The sequence below is a fragment of the Euprymna scolopes genome, chromosome 1, assembly GCF_053919585.1.
Source record: "Euprymna scolopes isolate OS-2025 chromosome 1, ASM5391958v1, whole genome shotgun sequence".
Classification (NCBI taxonomy): Eukaryota; Metazoa; Mollusca; class Cephalopoda; order Sepiida; family Sepiolidae; genus Euprymna; species Euprymna scolopes.
The window spans coordinates 5,762,942-5,787,588 of record NC_136482.1 but is presented as its reverse complement, the minus strand read 5'-3'; the positions used below and the strand labels follow the sequence as shown (position 1 = coordinate 5,787,588).

General features: G+C 34.5%; 1 long non-coding RNA gene across 1 annotated transcript in view; it reads left to right on the top strand.

Annotated features, from left to right (window-relative positions):
* Positions 1 to 19,851, top strand: part of LOC145269451 (uncharacterized) — a 62,807-nt gene extending 42,956 nt beyond the window's left edge. The window contains exons 2-3 of the long non-coding RNA XR_013865214.1: positions 8,078 to 8,312; positions 18,940 to 19,851. This is a non-coding gene — a long non-coding RNA (uncharacterized LOC145269451). The remainder of the gene's footprint in view (positions 1 to 8,077; positions 8,313 to 18,939) is intronic.
* The last annotated feature ends 4,796 nt before the right edge of the window (positions 19,852 to 24,647 follow it).

Here is a 24,647-nt window from a genome sequence, read left to right as displayed (position 1 = left end):
TTTCATATAGTTTCATTCCATAAAACCAAAAGCATGAGCATTTCAATATTCAATTTGGCTACGAATATAGATATATCCATACATATATATCCATACATATATATCCATACAGATATATCCATACAGATATATTTCCACAAAACCTCTGGCCTTGATGGAGAAGAGACTAAAACTTGCTGCAATGGTTTCAAATGATCTGCTGTTTTCAAATGATCTGCTGTTTTTCAAATGATCTGCTATTTTTCAAATGATCTGAAATAACAGCAAGGGGAGACTTGATCCCAAATATTTCTAATACGTTATATCTCCCCTCCTTTGGAAATAGGGTATGATTATCAATATCTCCAGTATACCAAAGCGAAGAGATATAACATATGAAAAATATGTGGAATCAAGTCTCCCCTTTGCTGTTACTCCAGATCATTTGAAACCATCGCGGCAAGTTTTAGTTTCCCCTCCATCAAGGCCAGAGATTTTGGGGAAATATCAGATATTTTGTAATTCATATGCAAAAGTAAGAAAACAAATGATTATGATTGAAACATTTTATGGCTGTAAAAAAATGTCCAAAACAAGGCTCTGGATAATAGATGATCCCCTAAATATGTGACATAGCCCATTACACATTTCATGTCATTAGCTTTTCAACGAGCTTTCATTTGTTAAATTCTGATCAGTAGTCGCTGAGATTTCGAACTTACAAAATTGCCAGAAAATGGTGGTATATCTATCAGTGGCCTATAATGACGTAACAGGATATAAAAAATACGTCACATAATTCACCGCTGTTCCGCTCTGTCGTTCAGCTGTGCTGTTGCTAATAATTCACAGGTGACAATTGAGACAGGGAGAGAAAATATTATTTCAAAACAAAATCTGGAAAAATCATGGATTACATAGAAAAATGCGAGCATGAAAAGTAATATGATTAAGATTTAAACATAGAAAAGTAAAAGAACTAGTAGTTAAAACTGGAAAAGAAAAAGACAAGACATTCTAGTAAAAAATATATAATAAAGTTATAATTTAAAATATTGCAGCATTAAGAATTGATTATATAATGTTAAATTGAATTTTACAAAAAATTCTTAATGCTGCAATATTTTAAGTTATATTATATATTTATTATATTTCTTACTAGAATATTTTGTCCTTTCCTTTTCCAGTTTTAACAACTAGTCCTTTTCCATGTTTAAATCTTAACCATATTACTTTTCATGTTTGCATTTTTCTATGTAATCCATGCCTTTCCCGGCTTTGCTGTGAAATAATATATAAAACATATAAAACTAGGACTGCGAAAACTGAACTAACTCAAAAAAAAAAAAAAAAAAAAAAAATAGGCACGATGGAACATATGCAATTTGTGATTTACAAGGGTTGTTCCAAAAGTAACGTCTCCAATTTTTAAAAATTCAAAACGTCGAAGAACTACGAAGACGGGAGTTGTACTATTAAAACGAGCAACCTTTTTTGCCCCAAAATATATTTTTCTACATGGTCACCACCATTGTCAATGCACTTTTGCCAGGAATGTAATGACGCATATCTGCTTCTGACGCACGTCCATGGCAGGGATTTCTTTTGTAGAGTCTCACGCCGTCAATATCTTCAACAGAGAGATGAAAATTTCATATCATGAATTCATAAATTCAGCCATCATAATGCATTTTGTTATCATAACAATGCAATATATAAACCTCCTATGATCCATTCGAGCGGAATAAAGAGTAGGAAGCATTATTTTTTGAACTCCTCTAATACATTTTATCTCAAAAGACCAGCAGGCTAAAATTTAGAGAAGCTGTACAATTGTTGACGAAATTATTTAGTCTCAAAATCTGTTTTCCACAATAGATAGAACTTTTTGAATCTTACAAAAAACAATAATACACGACTTTTGTAAGCACAGTAAATAAGCACTCTAATGACTCCGAATTAAGTGCTAATAGCTTCAAATGTCTCGTACAAGGATTGGTGTTGAACATAGACTCTGAAATTAAAAGGAAAGTATTTAAAAAACTGGAAAATGAGCAAACTCTAACACTAATAGTAAAAAAACTACTAAGTATTTTTAAAAAGTAGACTTAAACGAAACACATTTGCAGATCTCGGCAGACGAAGAATGTTCAGTTATTGTGTATAAATAAACATACAGGTTTATAGAAATTTGAGACTTTGCAACTGCCTATCTGGATGGTATCTCACTAATTAATAAAATGAGAGCGCAAAAGCACAGATATAAAGTTTTTCAAAGAATTTAGGATTATGGCTTTAAATTAAAAGAAAAGAAATGTGAAGTTTTTTTTAAATACAACAAATTAAATATCTAGAACAAGTAATAGGCAAGAATGGAAGAAGGACCGACCGTGTGTGTGTGTTTGTGTATGTGTGTGTTTGTGTGTGTTTGTGTGTGTGTGTGAGAGATAGATAGATAGATAGAGAGAGAGAGAGAGAGAGAGAGAGAGAGAGAGAGAGAGAGAGAGAGAGAAAGATGAGCAATAAATAATATGGCAGCGTTAGAAAATATATCATCTTTGCAGTTTCCTAGCGAATTTCTACAACATATTTATCCCAACGAATTATTGAAGAATAAAGTCTTAATTTGGACGTCAGAATGACAGCTGGCATTTGAGAGAAAAAAAAGACAATTCTAACGCCTGATTTATTTAAAACTCATTATGATAGAGAAGTCGAGATCATCGTAACTTGCGATGCGAGTAGATTCGGCATATGTGTATGTATTTTGCATCTGGAATAAATAATAAACAAGAATAGAAGAATTCCTGGCCGAGAGAGAGAGAGAGAGAGAGAGAGAGAGAGAGAGAGAGAGAGAGAGAGAGAGAGGGAGGGGGGGAGCAGAATGATAAAAATATAACAGTGAGTTCAATCGACATAGAAGCATGTATTTTGCACAGGATGTACGACGTTTCGTTGAAGCAAATAGAAATTGAAAGACACAAACTGAATCTTAACACGATTAAAGAAACAAGACATTTTGTATAATTCCAATCTACAAGTGAACCCAAGTCAACTTCTAGATTAGCTGCATATTTCAACTGATCCGAGGGAGATGAACGAGAAGCAACATCAGAATAGAGAATGGCATCGACAGCGTAGTTATTCATTTTCTGCACAATATCCTCTGGAAGATCATTGATAATAGAGAAGAAACAGAGTTGGGTCTAGAATAGAATCCTGAGGAACAATAGCATCGATAGGAAACGAGAATGAAGAGACACCATCCAGAGTTACTTGAATGTTTCGATCAGAAAGAACAGGTCTTATAATGTCAAGAACTTCATCATTAATACAATAATCTCGAAGTTTATGTAACAGAGAAGAATACCACACTCTGTCAAACGCCTTTTTTTTTGCATAGGAATCACCACTTATCAAGGCCCTAAGGCCACTCTAGGATAAGAGTTATTGAGTGTACGGTAATCAATGGAATAATATCGTAGTAATCGTTAGTAGTGGAAATTTGGTAAATTGGATTACATAAAGGGACGGTTCATCAAGAATTTGTTTACGTTAGACTTGAAGACTATCAAATTGTAGTCAGCTGCAAAACAAGCAAATGTTGTGTATAATGACCTTAACTTCTCCTGAATTATCCATTAAGATCATGAAGATCATGAAGAACCATATCAACCATCTTTGGGGATTGATAATTATAGAATCAAAAGAATTATCAATTTTTAAACGAAAATCAAGAACAGCACAAGAATCATCAATAGAAGAATTGCCAGAAAAAAAAATGAGCACAGAGATCAGCCTCATCATTTTATCATTATAAGATGAAGTGACGTGGAGACAATTAAAAAGAGGACGAGTAGCAGGCTTGCCACTATTAATAACCCTATTATATATCCTCCAAAAATCATGAGAGCCATCGTTTGGAGATGAGATAGAGTCGCGAATCTTTTGAGAATGCTTGATTTAGCCTAAAAATTGCTCTCTTACATGCAATGCTAGCTATTTTGTAGGGTTGTCTAGAAGCCTCAGAACCATCACGACGATACTGATTGAAATGATGATTACGATGGGCAATGGCAGAAACACAGATAAAAACCAAGGAGGAGTATAAGGATTGGATTGAAACTTACGGTGAGAAATGAAAGTGTCAATTCCAAGAAAATGTCAGTCAGTAACCTTCTTTGCAGCATCTTTCGGAAACATACCAAAGATAGAACTCCATAGAATATCACATAAGAAGCTGCGAAGCCAATCCTAATCAGCCCTTCAATAGTTAAACGTCTTCCTATGGAAGGGACGATTAATTGAAGATTTAATTCATTTTTATTCTACAAGAGTTTCATATTGGCCATTCAGACACATCACGGATGTTATATCTACAGGATGTCAGTAGCAACTTTTGCTAATAGACATTTTAAAAACTATACCACTATGGTTGTCTTGATTATTACTGGTCTGCAAGAACAAAATCAATCCAGGACACGTGTTTTATATTACTGTTCCTCTATTGTAGTTACTTTCCAGTAAGGTGATAAAATTTCAGACCATTTAATATAAAAAGCTAAGCAACACTGATCTGCAGAATAAAAGAAAATACGGTGATATTTTGTAAATGATGCGTGTTAAAATTTAAATCCTGGCCTAAAACGAATCGACCATGGCCGAGAATCCATATTGACTTTGTTGCACTATTGAACGGGTTGCATCATGTGGTTGTAGTGGATAACTACACTACAACGTCAAAGATACTTAAGTGTAAGAAACCAAGGACAGAAACAACAATTGGGTTTCTGCATGGGTTGTTTGCACGTTTCAAAGTGATGCCTAGTATCGGATTACGGTACTCCACTTGCCCGTCGTTTTTAGTGAAACACATTAAAACACATTAAATCATACCGTATCATGCAAGAAGCAACAGTTATGCGGAACGTTTTATTGATGCTACTTCCATGCTGAAAATAATGCCGCATAACCCACTAATAATAACATTCCATCTTGCATGTCATCAACGAACGGTATGTTCACAAGAAAAATCGACACAATTTTCGACAGACTATAACTGACTCATCAAAAACCGTCACGGAAGATAAATGTCAAAATGAAGTTTTCAAATCAAAGAAAAGGATTTTACTCGAATATTTAAGACTCACAAGTCATTTTGAGAACTTGGGAGAATTTATGAAAGATAAAAGAATTGGTCTATGTAGTAAAGCATCAAAAATCAACCCATAATAAACAATTAAATCAGGAAAATATATTCTGATACTGAAGACGATATAGAAGAAAACGTAATTATCCAGATACTATAAATATAGTTACAGCTAAAGATCGATTTAACGATTCGTGGCAGTTATGGCTCCAGAATCATGATGTGTACTTTTATAACATACTTTTGCTAATAAACGTTTTAAAAAAACTATACCACTATGGTTGTCTTGATTATTACCGGTCTGCAAGAACAAATTCAATTCAGGACACGTTTTTTTATATTACTGTTCCTCTATTGTATTCACTTTCCAGTAAGTTGATAAAACTTCCAAACCATCTAATATAAAAGCTAAGCAACACTGATCTACCAAATAAAAGAAAAGCATTGTATGTGGAATCTGGAAAAAGCGATATTCTAAAAGTTGGGCTTTTAGTTTACGAGTTAGGGTTAGAGTTAGGGTTAGGGCAGTAGAATAGAGAAATAGCTGACCTTTCTATTCCATTGTTTCTTTGTTTTTATTTTTTTATTTTATTTTTTTTGACAAAGTAACGTCAATAGTTTTATCAGAACATCTATATCGGTTTTCGCGATAACCTTTCTGAAGAATAGTTTTTTGTTTCTTTTAGACTTCCATTGCACAACGGACCATGTTCTTTTAAATAATGGTTCTTTTTAGATGAGGAGTACATAATCAGTCTAAATAATACATCTACAGACTATGGAATCGAGTATTTAGCGTTTAATTTATATTTGTATCAATTGTGGTTATTTCCGTACCAATACTGCTGACATGAACACTACTTGACATGCTAGATGTATCATATGAAATAAGAATTCTACTACTACTACTACTACTACTACTACTACTACTACTACTACTATGGTTGTTGTTGAACATCATTTCTAAGAATCAGAAGATTACTGTTGCCGTTCGTTTCTCTTATATCTTTCTAGTTAGAATTATGTCTAGAAAGATTTCGGGTAGTTATGGGACGGACCACGTGAAGGTTGCCAACATCTCAAGTCAAAGTGGGACGAACTGAATTTGGACTTAGCACACCTAGGTTGTCAGTCCGTATCGGTAATCATTTAGCGATCATCACCTCCCTGTTGCTGCCGATGTAACGGGATCAGACGAATGATCAGAAAAGCAGGACAGTGAATAAGTATTGCAATTTAAATTAGTTGGTGAAAGTAGCAGGTAGAGGTCGAGTTTGGAATACGACTGCGGTTGTTTCGATAATTTCAAAGTAGAGAGGGAAATATAAACATTTATTATCTGATTATAGCCTGATTTATATTGGATTGAGAAATGCGCGAAGAAAATATTGTTTGGCCAGCCACGTTACTCAGCGTACGATATAAATATAAAATAAGTTTGCAATTTTTTTTTTTTTACAATGGAATCACCACTTATCAAGGCACGGAGGCCACTCGAGGATAAGGGTTAAGGAGTGGTTAAAAGGAATCGTTAGAAGGGTAAATTTGGTAAATTGGATTACTTAAAGGAAGGGCTCATTAAGAAGTCATAAATTGCCAAATAAAAAAGTAAATAAATGATGGATATGTAAAAAAAAAAAATATAAAAACAAACCGCATATATATATATATATATATATATATGCGGTTTGTTAACTATATATATATATATATATATATATATATATATATATATATATATATATATATATATATATAACAAGAATAGCATTCTTTGAAACGGAATAAGGACTTTGTAAATTATTTTTTGGAGTATTCAATCGAACAATAAATTTTGATTGTAAAGTTCAATTTACAATTTTAATTTTCTTTCTCTTATAATAAGCTCTATTCTCTATTGCGTATTGAGCTTTTTTTATTCGGTTGGGATTAAATGTTCTATACATAAATACTATTATTTATATTAGTTTGAATTTTACCATTGCGTGTATAAGGTAAACACTACATCCCTTTGTTTTCATTAATATATATATATATATATATATATATATATATATATATATATATATATATATATATAAATTAAAATGTAAATTAACTAAAATTCTTTGAAGATAATCCATTAGGTGTATTCCAGGATGAAACGAAACGAAAGGTAATATCCAGTATATATATATATATATATATATATATATATATATATATATATATATATATATATATATATATATATATATATATATATAGAAAGAGAGAGAGAGAGGGAGAGAGAAAGAGAGGGAGACAGACAGACAGACAGAAAGACAAAGAACGAGGGAGAAAGAAAGAGAGAGAGACGATATAATCACCTTTTACTTATAGATACTCGTGTTTTATAGTTACGCAATCATCAGTGTAGAAAATAATAATCACTGCTGCTCGAATGGTTCAAACCCAGTCGCAAAGTAACCTTTGACCCTGTTATTAAAAATAACTGAATTCTGCGGTTTGATTATGCGTTTTTTAAAATAACTTTTTTGTCATCCTTGATTAATAACATGCTCCATATGTATCACGAGCGTTTTCGATACTTCGTCGAATTATCATCAGATGAGAAAAACAAATGTAACAAATGGCTGAAGAAAAAGGCATATATAGTCCTCCACGAATATGTGTTAAGTTTTTTCAAGTCTCATCAGTATGGCTATACGTAAAAAGTGCGAGATTCGATTTCGAATCCTGGAAATTTATTATTACCTATCACAGCAGTCCAATGCTCTACCATCTGAGCTAACTTGTTTACTGCTGTTAATGGAAGAAATATTAGTAAACAAATTTTTGTATTCGTTTGTTTATCTTTCCCCGATATTGATAATCTTAGAGGATTCAATTTATCTTTTTTTTTTTTACTGGGGAATCGTTCATTATTTTATTTTATTTTCGTCAATATACTCGAGTTTTGTTTTTCAGTACTCATCAGTGTGACTAGACACAGCAGGTGCATCAAGCCAGAGATTTAAAACCTATCAAAGAAGAAGAAGAAGAAAAAGAAGAAGAAGAAGAAGAAGAAGAAGAAGGAACCAACAACAGTGGCCAAATGCTAACGACACAAACTGCCGACCTGTGTGTTACAAGTTCGAATCAAGTGCGTTCCATAAAAATCACTTTCACTTAGGACGTTGGCAATCTTCTCGTGGTCCCTGCCGTAAGTAACTGATGCTTTTCTAGAAAGAAATCTGACTCAGAAAAATATCGAGGAAACCAATGCCAACAATAGAATCTTCGGATTCATACGATATGATAATTCGTAGATTTATTGTCAAACGACAACAAACTCGTTTTAATTACTTCCTCCATTTCAGTGCATATTATTCAATAAAAAATTATCCCTCGTGTTAAGCCACTCTGCTATTTAAGATACACATTTAAATCAATGCAGAGATATACATTTAAGATAAACATTTAAATCAATTCCACAGGAACACCAGTCCTAAGACAGGTAAAATTAAAATTTAGAATTCTTATTCCAATTTTGATCAGAATCCATTTCATGATTTCGATTGTAGAAAATATCTAAAATTTTAGCGTTAATCTTAAAAGACTCTTTAGAAAAAATTGAATTGCAAAATTAATATTGCACTCTGTTAAGATAAATAGAGCTTTGAGCGACACATCAAATGTGACAGCAGTACTCCATCTTATACAGATCAAATCCGATGTCAGCGTTTGTGAATATTTTATAGCAAGCCCCACTCTCCCCAATGGTTTACTTCTACTTGCGCAACTGCCATTGCTCAAAGGCAGCATGCATACCGCAGATTTAACCGACATAAGTCCAGTTCAAACAGACAGAAGTATATAGAAGCTAGAAGTAACGTTAAGAAAGAAATGGCGACAGCTAAGAGAGAATTTACTGAAACCACTAAAAAAAGCATCGAAGCACAAAAATTGGGAACTCGTGACTTCTGGAAAATCTACAACAGTGTAGTAAATAATGGGCAATCAACAATTCCCCCACTAACCAACAATCACGAGGTTGTCTCCTCAGCAACCGACAAGGCTAATATGCTTGCCAGTCGGTTTGCCTCAAACTCCACACTGGACCCTCTAAACCACTCCCTGCCTGATTTTGCTTTGCGGACAGACGCCACGCTAGACGATCTAAAAATCACCCCTGCTCATATGGTATCACTGGTAGAATACTTAACATAATTAAATCCTTCTTAGATAAGAGAAAAATACAGGTTGTCCTTGACGGTCGTACATCTAATTAATATTATATAAATGCGGGAGTGCCTCAGGGGTCTATCCTTGGACCTCTATTGTTCCTGATATTCATAAATGACCTCTCCGACAAAACTGTCTCTGAGATGGGTATATATGCTGATGACACCACACTCTATAACAGGCATGACGGGAAAACAAATGAACACATAACTAAAGAAATGGCAAAAACACTAGAGGATGACCTCCAATCTATAGTAGAATGGGGACAAAAATGGATGGTCACATTCAATGCTTCTAAGACTAAGCTTGTTTCCTTCAATAATTACAAGAAACCTTCTCTGCCACCAATAGCAATGGCCAGTGACTCCTTATCTGAGAGTACATCTTTCAAACTGCTTGGCCTAACGTTCACAGGAAACATGAGTTGGAACAATTACATTGAGAACATTGCCAGGACCGCTGCGAAGAAGGTAGGCTCTCTCTACCGTGCTAGAAAACTACTGACACCTGAAAGTATCCTGTCCCTCTATAAGGCCACCATTCGCCCATGTATGGAATATTGCTGTCACATCTGCTGCTAGTCTCTCACTCCTAGACAATGTTCAAAAGAGAGTCGCCAATCTGATAGGCCCTGAACTGGCATCTAAGCTTCAGCCTCTGTCCCATCGAGCAAACGTTGCATCTCTCTGCTTGTTCTACAAGTATTTTAATGGTGAATGCTCTGACGAACTGCAGACACTTGTGCCCCCACGACGTAGACACCGCGACAAACTCGACAGGCAGCTAAATCCCACCCCCACACAGTAGAGATCCCTAGATGTAAAAGATCTTTCTACTCCAGTAGTTTCTTCCCCAGAACCGCTAGACTCTGGAATTCCATTCCAGGTCCCTGTTTCCCCAACTGTACTGACATACAGAAATTCAAGTGTAACGTGAACCGACATTTTGCTGCCCAAATCCCAACATAGTGCCTCAGTAGTTGCTGACCCTGATAGTAGCCCCCTACACCAAAGTAGCAATGTGCCTTGTTTGGGGTGAAAATGTAATTAAAAATATTGTTTTTTAAATATCTGTCCTGTTACTTTTCAAACACGTCTCGTAGCGCTTTTGTTTCCGATTTCTTCTGAGTTTATCAGTAGTGAGCAATACCTTGTGATCGTTAAGATTTTGGGCAACGTTTTACTGACGAAGAGATTCTGTAATGAATGACTATTGGTTTCAAAAGGAGGGGGCAACTTCCCATACTTCAAATTACTCGCTGTGATTATTGATTATGAATATGATTCTAATTAACTGAACCTTAACCTCCGATATATTTTTTCTAGGGAATTATGTAAAAAATAATGTTTATTAATTGCTTGTTTTAATCATATTATTTGCTCAACAAAGATCAACAAACCAACTTAATGCATACAGGATGACTTCCTCTCTCTCTGAAAATTCTACAAAAGGAATCGTTAAAAAGGTATAATCCTTTCTTCAATTTAATCATATTTAGTACAAATGAACTTCTGACTTTTCCACCATGTTTCAGTTAGGACTGTCCAACAATCTTTGTTTTATTGGTATTCGGTCTCAACGACAATGTTTATCAAAGACAATTCCCAGACTATTCTTAAACTGAAGAAGATCATCGCAGCCGAAATCAATGACAATGCCAAAGAGTATATCATATTTATTGGAGTATATCATAGTTATTGACGATTGTATCCGGGTGTGCTCATTATTTGACAGCAATAAAATAAAAATTGTTGAACATATACAACTGAAACTTTATGGACAAGGCAGAAATAAATTGAAATATATTTGTGCTGAGTATGATTGGATTGTAAAAAAGGATTTTGAATTTTATCAACGGTTCCCTGGGTGGCTGCTTTGGGAGTAACCCTCTACTATAAAACTTGCACATTCTTGATAAGTACGCTTGTTATTTCATTCATGGAAATCATAAGTGAAAAAGTTCATTACAGCCAAAAATAATTTTTAAAAAGGTGCGTTCAAATAATTGGCAATTTTGTCCATTGTAACCAGATATGCTTAACATTAAAAAGTGATAAGGAAAAAGAAAGACTGTTGTACATTACTTATTGAAACTTAGTAGACAAACCAGACATAGAGTGATGCTTATTTGTGTGAAATATGGTTAGATTACAAAATGGATTGTGAATTTCATTAACGATTCTAACAGTGGCATTTTGGAGGAGTCACTCTGTGTTAGCCAGAATTAGCATTGCTTAACTTCGGCAATTTTATGAGAATTACTATTTCAAGATGGCCAAAAAATTGTTTTGAATTTTATCTAGAAAGAAACCATTACGTCCCAACAATGGTTGGTTAGTCAAATATCAAATTCTTTACGGGCCAGCACGGGCCTTGCCCACTTAACAGGCGGGGGCGGGTCAATGCTTATTTCGCTTATTTAATGGGTAGATATTAGAATGGGGGATACTAGTTTAGGTTAAAATAAGATATGCTTTGGTATAGTCGGATGTTCTTTATTTTTAAAGTGAGATCTTTTTAGCTGAATAAGATGAGTGTGTGTGTGTGTGTGTGTGTGTGTGTGTGTGTGTGTGTGTGTGTGTGTCTTTTGTGCGTCAATTCGTTTTTTTTTTTCGTCCTGCCGTCCGGCTTATCACTACCGAAAATTATGTAGCAGATTACAATGAAGGGCGAATGAGGCGAAAAGTATAAGAGGAGGGAATAGGACAACCAGTGTATTAAATACAAAAGTCTTGTAATCTGAACGTTGCGAGTTCAATCCCAGTACAAGGCAATACCTTTTCATTTTTTGCTTCAATCATATAAAAAAAGTCAATTTCACTAAACAATATCGCAAAAGTAAATTGTGTAATACGAATTTGCTTTACAAGGAAGTAACGGCTTATCAAGACCATTCGAAGATAAGGGTTAATAGGTGTCAGGAGGTCGGTGAAACAATACCGTATTGATGGGCAGTGGTGGAAATTGAGTAGAATTTGATTATATAAAAGGACAGGTTGGCAAGAATTTGGTTACATTACACTTGAAAACAACCAAGTTATAGTTAGCTGGAAAGCAGACCCACAGTACAGAGTTAGATTAACAGAACTTTGTTAATTGGATTGGCGTTTAGTTTTAGGCACAGATAGAGAGTAAACAAAATTGTTGAGAGTGGTTGTAGCTATACGAGTGTTTGCTGTGAATGTTTTGCACGAGGGACCATATTGAAACTCAGTCAAGCAATTGGCATAAAAATAACGACTGAGCATAGATAAATTCTCAACGTCATTCACACATTAGTTATAGCGATTCACACAAATTTAGCAGCTTTTCATTTTAAAACATTCTCACAATTTAACAATCTCTTTGTATGGTTCTACTCCTCAAGCCATACATTCTGTGTAAAAAGAGAGTAGTTTATTGCTTATCAACTGAGGCGCTCATACCGATGAATGCTGACTGGCATGTTTAAGCATTTTCTTAGGCCAGAATTTACTTCACTTGGTGCGCTGTTTTTTCAAATTCACGCATAATAATAATAATAATAATAATAATAATAATAATAATAATAATAATAATAATAATAATAATAAAATAAACGTGCATCTAATCTCCTGCATAAAAGGTAAATAACGCTCGTTTATGAGGCCTTGGAAATTTCTTAAAAGTTAAGGTAAGTTGCCATTAGGACAAATTAAAATGAAAGCTGCTACACTTATGAGAATCGGTATAATTTTGTTTCAAAGAAAATGGTTTGAATCTTATTCAAATCAAAGGTTGTAAATTTTCAATGGTGAAATATTTTGTTCAATATCTAGACCTTGTGTACCGAAAAAATCATTTTGAGAAAAGTGTACTCCTGGCAATAAATACAAAACCAATAAAATAATTATCAAATGAATAAAAGTTATGAATATGAGATTTTGTTTATTATCTAGGCAGTGTGTACCCAAAAAGTCATTTTGACAAAAGTGTGTGCCTGTAAGATCAATAGAATAATTATTAAATGAACCAAGAGGTAATTTGATTAAAAATTATGATCCTGTTCACGGCACCAAATCGAATCTGTTGTATTTCTAAGAATGAAGACACACTGATATATGAAAATATAATAATATATCTTTATTGTTGGTGACACTTATGGATGGTCGGTTGATGATTTGGATTCGAGAAGATGGCAGCCTCTCTCTGATATTCTAGAGAGCTATAAACAGGCACAGAAGTAGTAAGGACAGAAAACCGTCATGAGTAATATCATATCTGTGCGCAATCTGGTCTAACAGGAGATAGCGAAGCATGAATTTATACTTGTACATAACTTTCTTCAATGTAACAAAAACTCCATCGAGTTATCTTCCATTAGTTCACTGAAAACCTACGTTTACAAGACAGTATACATGCTGTCATTCATTTTGCCCTAACAAACGAAAGTATAATTTAATTTGGGCCCCAACACATCGAGCACTTACGATTTCTTTTAAAAATAAATTGGATGAAGAGGTAAAAATTATCACCAATAATTTATCCAATAATGGGTATCCTTTTGATATGATTAGACCAGCCATCAAAAGGACAATGACTGAATTTTCCCGAACAAAACTTAATACGGTGGCTAAATGTCTAATTTATATTCATTTGCCATGGTTATGGACAGTAAGTGAGAAAATCGCCAAACAAATCAGCCCAATAGTGGAAAATTGTTATTTTGCTTTTAATGTACGTGTGTCATTCTTTATGAAACTATTAAGAGCGTCCTCTCAAAGGACGGTCTACCCTTCCTCCCAGAATAATGTAACTTATTGATTCAAATGTAATTGCTATGGCGGCTACGTTAGTAGGAGGAGGTTGAGATTGGCAAGTAGAGCCCAACATCATGAACCTAGTTTACTCTGGAGTGGAATTCACTGACGAACGGACGTTCTAAGCAATATATTCAGGTTTTCTAGAGCTGACCATTTACTTAAAATCCTGCTACGAATTTGAATATTGACTCATTTTCCATTCACGCAAATAATCACCTGACGATCTTGAAGATTGTTACGGCCCTCTCTTTGTAAACAGAGCGTGTATCGTTAGCTTGAATGTGATTAGATCCCAAGACATGTTACCATTGTGTATATACATCATGCTAGTTTTATTTGAAATGTGTAAAGGTTCACTCGTGTGTTGTTCCCTTAAATAATAATGTTAAAAACTTCCCTTGATACAGCTTTTGATGAGTGAGGACGAAACCGGTCGGTTGATTTATTTTCTTCTTTCCTATATCGCTATCAATCGTAATAAAATATGTCATCCCTTCACTAATTCTGCTAATTCTGATATATATATATATATATATATATATATATATATATATATATATATATATATATATATATATATATATATATAAACAAATTATGTTGAAAAACACTTTAGCAAGAGTTTAAAACATATTTATTACTCGGTAAGGAAAGACTTATATAGGTGATAGTCATTATTCCACGGAGTTTCAAAGAATGTAAGGATTATTATCTTCAGAGAAAAGAAAATTACCTAGCAAAACATGTACATCGTGGGACTAGAAGATTTGCTGGTTTTATCATTTCTGCATTTTATCATGATTGTGGTCATAGAATGTAAAATACTGTTTGCAAAAAAAGTTTGTATAAATTGTTTGTAAAAATAGAGGAAAATTGAAGGGAGAAAATGAAAAGTCAAACCACTTCGGGTAAATCCAAGTGTGAAAATCCTTTGTATATATAATACTGCAGTCAAGGATGTGAATAGCTGTTTTTAAAAAACGATGCAAAAGATGATGGTGGACACTTTGTGGAAATTTAATTCTGTGCAGTTGTAGTGAGAAAAACAAAACATTGTTAGGAGATGGTGTTAGATTCATGAATCAGGGAAATATTTGAATAAACGAACGGATCTCCGGAACAGAACACGTGCGACACTGTTAGTCTTTCAACTTCCATTGAACGTAATGAATGGGAAAGGCATCTTTTTTCGGAAATAAAGTCTATTATTCAACTAACACACTGGTATCTACTAGTGGATGTATCTAATATAATCAGAGCCCACAATTACAGCAATTACTCCACCTCATTTGGCCTAATGTCTTCCCTTAAATTGAGAATATTTTCCTTTCTCTGTGCAGACTTTAATTCCCGGTGTCTCAATCACAGGAGGCGCAGAAACACAAACTTGGATTTAATTGTGATTTTTATTCAATGCATTCTTTTTGACTGTGACTTACGAATTCGGAAAAGAAGTATATGTAAAAGTTTGTTCATTGATTATTGACATTGTATAACTTCTCTATCAACTAATCTTTTCAATATTTTAATAATAATAATAATAATAATAATAATAATAATAATAATAATAATAATAATAATAACTATTATTGCAATGCCTACCTTACGGCTTACAATAAACTCTTCCTCTTACTATAAAGACATGGAAGAAATGCATATCAGAGTTAAGCACACATAGCACATTTAGCAGTCAGACTTTTCAAAATATATTCTGTTTCCATTAAATACCGAGTTGTGTCTTTCTGGCCCACCGGTCCACAACAAAATTTATTATTATTATTATTATTATTATTATTATTATTATTATTATTATTATTATTATTATTATTATTATCGTACCTTATATGTTCCGAAACAACATGCCTTCATCTTAAATTTGTGTTATTACAAAAACAAAATCTGTACGAATAATTTGAATAATTTTTATCAATACATTCCGTTATGCATCCATTTCAAACAGTTGTTCAATTATACTGACAATTATACTAAGATTTCTTATGATTTTGTATTTATACGGCCAAATGGTTTTCCTACTCAAACCCGATATTTTGATGCCAAGATCATCAAGATTGGTTTACCTAATCATAATGCAAGTGATAAAAAGACATATAATGTTTTTGACGGTGGCCATTTTGGAAAACAACGGGCATATTATTTTTCGAGAAGCAGCTCATAAGCTTTTAAGAAAAAAGTAAGTCAAGTACAATATCTACGAAATCTAATGCAATACAAAGTTAATGATTATTTCATTAATCGGCTGCACTAATTAGGCAAATGCTTTTAAAAGAAAATGTTTACGTTTTTTACAGGTTATCTTTATTCCCGCCTCTACCTTTGCTTCTTTCTTTTTTGAACAGATAATTGGATTTCATTCAAAATTTTTAGTAGAATTTTAGTTCGATGATAATTTTATTTTGAATTAATAAAGAAAAAATAAAAAACAACGAACCCTTAACACTGTTTTCGTTTGTTTTGTTTGTTTTTTTAAATTGTTTTGCTTACAGATTTAGGACAAACAGAGAAGTGTTGCTTTTAATTATCTAACACGTTATTAGACTATGATGCAACTTGTTACGATTACGAGTTGATATGTTGGCTATGCATGTCTAAGTCGTGCTTATAAATCGTAATAATGACTCCACAATTTTTCCCACTGATCCACCGTTACTTTACTCCCTTCTTCATTGCATAATTCCTCTAATCGCTTGATAATTTATGGATTCCGCTTATGAACTTTAATCTGTAAAATATTCCACAAATTCTGTGTTGAATTCAAGTCAGGAGACTAACTTAGTCAATTAAGAACACTAAGATCATTATTTTTAAACTATTCCTGTGTAAGCTTTCGGTATGTGTGAAATCATTGTCGTATTGTAGCATTACATTCCAACCATGTCCCAAAACACTTGCAGATTTTTAAAAGTTCTTCTCTAGAATCGCCTTCATACATTCTACCATTAATTCTAGCAAAGGTTCGTTTCATTCGATCACATTATCTTTTCACAAAACTGCATATCTTTTCAGAAGTTTCGACAAACTTTAACCGGTCTTTGACATGTTTAGTTTTCAGTAAAGGTACTTTCCTTGCTGACCTTGAATGAAAGCATGTATGATATAGAGATTTGCTAATGGTGTCCCAGTATTACATTAATCCCAGCACCCTTGAAATTTTAATTTCAGAAATTAATGTTTTTTATTCATATTTCTGCTCATTCTAACTTGAAGGACATTCATTTAGTTTACTCAAGCTTCCATTTCATGAAAGTTTGCTGTACCGTCGCCATACTTTCTGGTGATGTTTCTTACTGTATTTCGGGCTATATTCATTTCTTTGCTAATTTTTCGGTAACATCATCTTCTTTTGTGACGTTCAATGATTCTACCTCGGATATCCCTGAATAATTATTTAGTTTTTGCCATTTTTAATCCTTGAATTGCAGCACTAATTTGTAAACACTTGTGTACTTCTCTGGTCAGTGATAACATTCCAATAATATCGAAAATTTGAATATAAGTATTTTAAAATATTAAAGTTTCGATTGGGAATTTGGAAATGTGTCATTATCCAATACTTTTGCATAGGATAATTTTGAATTTTGATGAAGCAAATAGATTTAACCATGAGTTTCTAATTACCTTCCACACAGATATCACTTACTAATTACAGGCAAAATGCCTTAAACATAAGCTAGAGCTATAACAGAAAATAACATGTATCCAATGTGTGTTACTGTACACACACACGCGCACGCACGCGCACATACACACGCACACACACACACATCTATATATCTATATATACTTACGCGTGTCACAGTATATGTTAGTAGAACAAAAAACGGCAGAATGCTTGATTGTTAAGAAACTTATAAAATAAGAGTGTAAAATTTACAAATAAAAACGTAACATTTATATACGTGTTACAGAAGATCAGAATAACATCGGTTTAACATTTTCTTGTGCTTTTTTTGTTTTTTAATTTATTTTTTAATTTTGAGAATTTAAAAATTGTTCGATTTTAATTTATAATTCTTCAACGGCAGAGATGTAGAGGGGTGATCAGAGGTCATCATGACATTGATTAAAACTCACATATAAAGGAATAAAAGTTATTTTAACTTGCACATGATGCAAATATCGAGAAAATTTGCGGATAGAAATACTGAATTACAAATAAAAATAAAGCCAAGGATCGAAAATATCGTCAAAAAATCAAGCAATAGGCTATCCACCATTTTCTGGAGAGGCAAATGTGAACAGCAGATGAAGAGACTCCGGTAAAAGAGACTAAGTATATGTCTTAGATTTGAAACCGATGGTGTCGATGTTGTTCTGGTCGTCTATAACATACACACGTACAGAAATATATATATATATATATATATATATATATATATATATATATATATATAGTCATCCACATACAGTACTGTTTCGCTGTTTCACAGCTCATCAGTGCGGCTAGACAGGCAACTACCTCAAGCCAGGATTGAAACCCGACCGTTTGTACGGCAGTCAAGGCTCCTAACCATTACGCTATTGGCGGCTGCTTGAACGAGTAGTGAGTTTAACGATGTTTTGATATCGTCCGAAATACCTCCGCTCGATTTGTTTACATATATATATATATATATATATATATATATATATATATATATATATATATATATATATATATATATATATATATATATATATATAGGGTGGGGAAGCAAAATGTACAGTGAACTTTAAGTTGTTTTTTCTCAGTAAGAATTGCGTCACTTGTTTTAAAGCTTACGTGTGTTGATGCCATAACAATATTTACCATTATTATTTTTTCAGAAATGTTTACCCATGTGAGCAATCAGGAGGCCAAACGTCAAAGAGTGTGTGATTTGTTGAAAGCACACGTCTCACCGAAGGAGATATCTGGAATAGTGGGAGTGTCCAAAAAAACAGTTTACAATGTAAAGACGAAAATGACTATGAGCAAAACTGTTACTAGAAATACTGGAAGTGGAGGAAGCAATCAAAAAACGTAACAAAACATTTATCAGAACTCTCGAATCTAAGATTCAAAAAGATCCAACGAAATCCATGCGAAAAATGGCAAGTGAAATTAAGGTGGACAGCAAGACAGTTAGAAATGCAGTAAAATATGATTTGAACTTAAGGTCATATACAAGAACGCCGAAACAATTGTTGGCAAATACTCTAAAAGAAAATTACTACATGGCTTCAGAAAAATCCTTCTATTGTAATGATCTTTTCCGATGAAAAGATCTTCACTGTCGATACTGTTCTGAACCGTAGAAATTACAGATATAGCGCAGCATCAACAGGTTATGGCTTCTGGTGTTGTAGCTTCTGATGGAACGAAGGTGCCCATAAAATTCTACAAATCTGATGAGAAAATCAATGTTGACACTTACTATAAAACTTTGAGATATCAGATATCGCCATGGCTCAAAACAAACTATCTAAATGGAAATTATGTACGAACACAGAATGATGCTCTGGCTCACACAGCTAGAAAAATACAAGATTTTTGGGAGTCATGTTTATGGCCACCTTATAGTTCAGACCTAAAGCCTCTGGATTCTTCTATTTGGAACGTTTTGGAACATGTTATCAGTAGAACATCGCACAGTAATGTCGACTTTCTCAAAGATACTATTTCACATGAATGGGATAAGTTGTCACTCGAGTATTTGAAGAAGGAGACGTGTGACAGCAGTTATTGGGAAAGAAGGAAGCCACATTAAATAAAAACATTTTCTCTTATGCATTTTTGTGTGGCAAATTAATTGTCGTAACCATCTAAAAACGTAATTAGTCATACTTTGCTGTTAAAGTCTTGTCATAAAATACAGTAAATACTGTATATATATATATATATATATATATATATATATATATATATATATATATATAGGGTGACCCCAAAAAAACGGGTTCAAACTCTAATTAGGCCCCGTTTCTTAGTGTTTTTTCCGAATGAAATGAAACTTTTGGTCATAACTAGTTTATTATATTCAAAACATCACATCAAACCACTAGGGCCTTTGACCTTTTTTTTCTCCGTTCTACAATGTATGTTCTAGATGGCCTCCATTTAGTTCCGTGTATTTGTTGAGGCGCAGCACGAAGTTGTCCACGACGTTCTTACAGACCGAATTGTTAATGGCTCTCATCTCCTCCCTGATGGCTTCCTTGAGTTCCGTGATGGTTCTGGGTTTCCTTGCGTAGACTCTATCCTTAAGATAGCCCCAAAGAAAAAATCTGGGGGTGGGGGCTTAGGTCCGGGCTATGAGGTGCCCACTCAAAATAAGTTTTGAGACTGATCACTCGGCCTTCGAAGTTCTCTTTCAGTCAATCTCGGGACAGGTGTGAGAAATTGCTCCATCCTGCTGGAACCAGAACTTGCTCATGAGCGTCGGGTAGATGGTATGGAGCTCACTCTTGAAGGTTTTGAGGACCTCCACATACCGCTCCTTGGTGACTGTCACTGTTGCACCAGATTCTTCAATGAAGATTGGTCCGATGATGCTTCTGACCGAGATTGCAGCCCACACTGTGCACTTAGGAGAGTGCAGGGGCTTTGTGGTTACTTCATTAGGTCTGGAGGACCCCCAGAAGACATTTATCTTGGAGTTCGCTTTTCCATCAAGATGAAAGTGGGCTTCATCTGAGGTCCAAAGGAGGTTAAGGAAACGGTGTCTCCTCGATCTTCTCGAGCATCTTGACTGCCATAGGCCTCCTCTGCTTCTTGTCTGAGGCTGTAAGGGTCTGCAGCGTCTGTATTCTGTATGGATAAGCCCTGATATCGTTCACCAGCACTCTCCTGCAAGTCTCACGGGACATACTGAGGAACTGACTTCGCTTACGCACAGAGCGTTTTGGACTCTGCTGGAGAGACTCTCTCACTCTTTCGACCAGCTCGGCTGTTCGCTTCTTGGGACGTCCCGAATGGCTTGGACGGTTCTCTCTGGCAGCGTTGAGGTTCTCCATGGTCCCATACTTCTTGAAGTGGTCCACCCAGTTCTGAATTCTGCTTTTGGATGGAGCCATTTCACATTCGAACTGACGCATGAAACTGTCTTGGGTTTTCTTAAACGAGCCTGTCTTGTAATAAAATTTAACACAGTGTATTCTTTGTCCCAGCTCCCACTGGGGTCTTCGTGTATTCACGGTCGTTGATTCTGCCATGTCCTGTAAAATAAGGGCAATCAGTAAATAAATAAATGAGATATCACAAAGTGTACACGGGGCCCGTTTCTTTTGGGTCACCCTGTGTATATATATATATATATATATATATATATATATATAATTATTTTTTTACTATAATAATTAAATACCTACAGACACTAGTGTTTCATCCTTTCGGGAATCTTCAGTGCAGGGTGACACGATTAATACCAGTCGAACGATTCGAACCCCACATCACAAGACATCTCTGGCTCGATTAGTGAAGACCTAATCCATTCGGCTACCATTAACCGCGTGAAATAACGTTGAATTTAAACATTTTAATTTAAAATGTTCATTTACGTCAGTCAGAGAGTGATCTAATCGTTATACGATGATCTATGCATAAGAGCTAAATTGACCGACTTTAATTCAACTGAAAGTGCTTAACGATAAGAAACGAATTTCTTAAAGGCTTAATTATTTTTAATTAAAGGCTTAAAGGCTTAATTATTTTTTACTATAATAATTAAATACCTACAGACACTAGTGTTTCATCATTTCGGGAATCTTCAGTGCAGGGTGTCACGCTTAATACCAGTCGAACGATATATATATATATATATATATATATATATATATATATATATATATATATATATATATAATGGTTGCATCGATTGGTTTCCTAGATGTAAATCCCATAAAACTCGCGTGATTATTAAAGAGTAGTCAATGCAGGACAGATATATAACCTGTTTATTATACAAACATTATTGGTTACATATGTTCATACATGTTTCAGGAGAATCCCGATTCATCAGACCAAAAAGACCAATGGTCTGATGAAGTATTATCCTTGAATTGGGATTCCACTGAAATATGTATGCACATTTGGAACCAATAAATAGGGTGCATAAGGTATCTGAGAACACCTTAAACAAACAAAAATATTAATCCACGTTTTATTCTGAATATATACTCGGCTTCTATCACCGTATCAGTTCGAGATCGAAAACAACTGCAAGCTTTGATAAGATGGTATTTATTTATGTCCTCATTTGCTCAGGCTTTTTCTTCCATCAAAATTGGTGTTATGAGGATGCTTATTAACTTTCTTTTTTAATGGCGCCCCACACATAATAATCCAAAGGATTAAGATCTGGTGAGTTAAGAGGTCATAAGTTCAGTATGACATGATCATGAAAATTATTGGCCATCCAATCCTGGGTTTTGATAACTTTGTGGGATGGTGCCGAAACTTATTGGAAAACATAGACCTTTCCATTAGTTATGTTGTCTATCCAAGGCTTAACGATGGTTTGCCGAATGTCGACATAGCATTGACTCTACGGCCCTGTGTAAAAAATAAGGTGTCATGATGTGCTATTCACCACTGACACCAGCGAAAACCATCACTGTTGCTGGAATATTCGTGTGCAAAGCAGTTGGAAATTCAGTAGGGTCGTACGCAGCCACCACTTTTTAATTGAGTTTTTGATCCTGGTCGAAGTTTTCTTTTCATCGGAGAAAAATCAAAGACGATCCTGTCGTTCTGGATGCTTCAATTTGTTCAAGAGTCATTTCGCACGCATTAAACGATTCTCTTGAGTTGACATGAACTGATCTCACCAAAGAACGGATGATTTGTATCCGACGTTTGATGAACAACATTCCTTATTGTTCTTTCACACATTTGAAGATCTTTGGTAAGATGTCGGTATGTGCGAATATTATTTGCGAGAAGGGCTGGTAGTTTTTTTTTAATAGTAGCAGCGGTGGGTGCGTGGGAACGCTGAATCTATCACTAATGGTAACGAAAATGGTCACTGCACACACGCCTAAAGTTGGGGATCCATCTACTGTGAATAAAGGTCATAACTAGAACCGCAATGGTTTGAAGAGTCTCGACATATGTATCTGCATTAACTCTAAGACACTGTAGAAAAAATAACTCTAAGACACTGTAGAAAAAATAACTCTAAGACTCTGTAGAAAAAATGAGGAGGCATGATGTGCCCTTCACTGCTAAAAACACTGAAAACCATCACTGTTGCTGAAAACGTCGTGTGCATAACAGTTGGAACGTCAGTTGGGTCTGGACATAGCCACAGATCATTTCTTCGATTGATCAAAGTTTTTTTTTATCGGAGAAAAAAACATGACAATCCTATTATTCTGAATGCTTCAATTTGTTTAAGAATTGTTTTGCAAGCATTAAACGATTCTCTTGGGGTTTTCTTCTTGACATGAACTGACTTCACCTAAGAACGTGTGATTTGTAAAGGTTAGGTTTAAAATACCTAAAATCATACTAAAATTGTCCATGTAGACATAGCTCCGTGGTTAAAAGCGTTGATTATCAGTCACTTGTAAATGACAGTTTTTTCTGGGCATTGAAAATTTAATCCTTAATGCAAGCTAAAATAACTAAGAATAACATAATCCAGTCACGGCTGACGTCACATAAACACTTTACAGCATGGATTAAATGAAGGGCCCAGTTCGAAATTACCTAGAGCTTACCATATACAACATAATACCTAGGCTATTGTGTGGATTGCGTGGTATTTATTCTTGTAATTTTTCTATTCGTTATTATTCAACTGTCAATCTATTCACCTCATGAATCCTTATCACACATTTTTTGTTAGATCACCGAAGTTAAGCCATGTTGGGTCTGGCCAGTACCAGGTGGGTGATTATCTGAGAATATCAGAGAGGTATATGTAGGAGGGTGTCGAAAACTGTCAAGAAAAGAAAAGCCCTGGCGTTGCTTTTAGCAAGTATTTCAGTATAATCTATCAAACTACATATGTGATGATATAGATAGAGTTTTGTTCTCAAGCATGTGGCGAAGCTCTACATAGTATTTATCCAGCCTTTAAGATGCCTTTAGCAAGCACTTGAGAACAAACTACTAAATTACAAATGCAATGATACATAAAACACTCGACCTTAGATGGAGGTTTTTTTTCTACATCGTGTGGCAAAGCTCTCCCGAGAGAGTATGCTATCATCCCGTTTCATAGTGTTTAGTAAAAAATGCAGTTTGGAGTTTCCAGCATGATCAAACCTTACTAAGGGCCACACTTACGAATTCGTCAAGGGTTCCAGGTATTTCGCATCGATTCTGGGCAGGGGCCAATCATTTGATCTATTGCGGTTCTTTCTCTTAACCTCTGACATCATTAGTCACGGTAAGACGATAGCTTGAGTGTTTGTTATCCGTTTCGCTTGGTTTTCTGCACTGGCAATTTTATGTTGGTAATAACGCACCTATATATAGAAATAAATGTGTTACTTCATAAATAATATGGTCTCTTCTCGCCTCGAAAACTAAACACAATGATTTCACT